Raw genomic sequence first — 2,845 nt, 5'->3', positions numbered from 1 at the left:
ATGTAAATGGAGAAATATGATATGTCCTTTGTGGCTGGTGTCTTTCACTTATCGTCACATTTAAGGTTCATTCATGTTGTAGCATGTCCCATTGCTTCATTCCTGATGCTTGGGAGGCTGAGGCAGGAGGACCTCTTGAGCCCAGGTGAGGCTGCAGTGAGCTACAATTGTGCCCCTGCTCTCCAGCCTATGAAAGAGGGGGACCCCTCATTTCAGGAAAAAATAAAAGAACTTTATTCCTTTTTGTTTCTGAATAATATTCCATTCTGTGGATGGAGTACATTTGATTTGTTCATTCATCTGTTAATGGATATTTGGGTTGTTTCTACCTTTTGGCTATTATGAATAGCACTGTTATAATCATTCATGTATAAGTTTTTGTGTGTAACAGGGATTCTTTAATGGGGAAAATTCAGTCCTTGGCCTCCTTGACCAAATCCCTGGTCATCTGGGAGGATAAAGTCCCCACTTGCATATCAGGAAGGTCTCTGAGTCTAATTCCAGGGCCTGGACACTCCAGTCATCATTTTCACGTCTTAACAGGGGTCCAGGCAGCCTGCTCATAGGTGCCTGAGCCATCCCAGCTGCCTTGTGCTGGTTTTCTTCCCTTAGCGTGAAGGCCCAAAGGAAGCAAGCAGCTGGGAAACCAGAGCAAAGGGATGATGAAGACCCTGTTATGGGTACAGTTGCCTGGGTGAGTGAATTGGGCATCTTCTCATGCACAGGGGTGGGGACCCTAAAGATGTCCACTCAACAAGTGCAGACTGAGGTTCTCAGCATTTCCCTAAATCCTCTCCTCCCGGGTCACCCGGGCAGACCCCTAGGACTTGTCTTCTCTCCTGTTCTCCCCCTTCACTTCTCAGAGCCAATAAATCACTGTGTCCTGTCCAACCTTCTTTCTGCATAAAGCTGAGGGGTCCTCTGCCCATTCCCATTCCCCTGCCCCACCTCTACTGACCACTGAGCCCACCTCACCTCCTTGCCTCCATCTCTTAGCCTCCTTGCCTCACCTCCTTGCCTCCATCCCTCAAACTTCAGGGATTCTAGAACCATCTCCCCTAAATATTACTTTCTAGCCCACCTGGAGTTTCAGTGTTTTTTGCGCTCATCGCTTAAAGAATCGAATCCTTGCTCCTTGGTCCCTCACTTGATGGCCATATCAGCCTGTTTCCTGCCCTCTGAGCCAGTCTTGTGGTCTGGCCACAGGGGACTTCTTACTGTCTGTGCAGATCTAACCTCTTACAACTCTGAGGCTTTGCATGTACTTTCCCTTCCACCTGAAGGGCCCCTCCTTCCCCCATTTCCACCAGACCACCCTGTCTGATCCTTCCAGCTCTAACCTCAGTTTCTCCTACTCTGGGAAAATCTTGTCATTTCCCTCCCATTGACATCAATCCCTTTTTGTCCACATGCCACCCTGTCCTGAGGGGCTTCTCACACATCATAGCCACGTTTTCATGCCTCTACCCCCTTATCCCGCTTGTGAAGTTCTTGAGAACAGGGACTGGGTCTTTTACTTTCCCTCACTCTGTTCCTTCCAGCATGCCCCTCCCCCTTTTATAAAATCTGGCCCATGATGCCCTGAGTGGAGTTGTTCCAGAATGCTTGGTTGATGACCAAGCTGTTGTCACTAGAACAAGGCTTATTCACTTTTACTTACTCATTTTTATTCATAATATGATGAATAACTGTGACCCCACCATCTCACCTAAGAGCAAAACACTGACGACAACTTACATCACCTGTGTTGCTCTCTAACCCCTCCCCTATCTCTTCCTAGTGTTGTCACGCATATGTTTACTGGAAAGAGACACCACGTAGTCTTTTTTTTTTTTTTCTTAGAGACAGAGTCTGACTTTGTCGCCCTCAGTAGAGTGCTGTAACGTCACAGCTCGCAGCAACCTCCAGCTCTTGGGCTTAGGAAATTCTCTTGCCTCAACCTCCCACATAGCTGGGACTACAGCGCCCACCACAACGCCCAGCTACTTTTTTCTTGCAGTTTGGCCAGGGCCAGGTTCTAACCCGCTACCCTCAGTATATGGGGCCGGCCTCCTACTCGCTGAGCCACAGGTGCTGCCCAATACCACGTAATGTTAATTGCTACTGAGTCCACAAAGATTATCACCCTCTGTGCAGTCTTCTTGGACTTTCTTCATACACTCAACCTTGCATTATGAAGATTCATCTATACTGTTGTACAGAGCTGCAGTTTATTCATTTTCCCCACTGGATAATGTTTTGCTCTATGATTATGTCTATTTTGTAGGCTCATATTGATGGACATTTGAGTTATTTCCAGATGTTGCCATCATGAACATTCTTCTTCGTGTCTCATTATATTGACATAACAGAGCTTTTCTTTAGCATTACCTAGAAATTTAATTGCTGGGTCACAGGGCATGTGAATGTGCATGTTTATAAGATCATTAAAAAATGTCCTTTCAAGGGAGCTATCCATTTACACTCTTATCTATGCATATGAGATTCTGTCACTGTATAATGTCTCCAACGCTTGGCTTTCTTGATTTTCTGATCACTTCACTATCTCAGTATGGTATTGATTTGCATTTCCTTGGTTACCAATGAAGATGACAAGTCTCTCTGTGATTTCACTGGCATACACACACCTTTGTGATAAGATGCCTGGTCACATCTGGCGTCCATTTTCCTATTGGATGTTTGACTTTTTCTTTCTTACTGAATTTGTTGGAGGGCTTCATATGTTCTCATACTGATTTTTTTCTGGTTATATGTATTGTAAATACCTCCTTCCCACAAGTAAGGTAAGACCTCATTCTTCTTAAGGTGATTTGGTGAACAGAAGTTCTTTTTTTTTTTTTTTTTT

The 2,845-nt window shown here is 45.1% G+C and overlaps 1 protein-coding gene across 1 annotated transcript in view; it reads left to right on the top strand.

Annotated features, from left to right (window-relative positions):
- Positions 1-2,845, top strand: part of LOC105886347 (sialic acid-binding Ig-like lectin 5) — a 16,969-nt gene that overhangs the window by 4,143 nt on the left and 9,981 nt on the right. The gene's annotated exons all lie outside the window — the stretch shown is intronic.

The sequence above is a fragment of the Otolemur garnettii genome, unplaced genomic scaffold (genome assembly GCF_000181295.1).
Source record: "Otolemur garnettii isolate 467f Iridium unplaced genomic scaffold, OtoGar3 scaffold00288, whole genome shotgun sequence".
NCBI classification, from domain to species: Eukaryota; Metazoa; Chordata; class Mammalia; order Primates; family Galagidae; genus Otolemur; species Otolemur garnettii.
The sequence above is the reverse complement of the archived record's forward strand: the minus strand, read 5'-3'. Positions and strand labels throughout refer to the sequence as shown.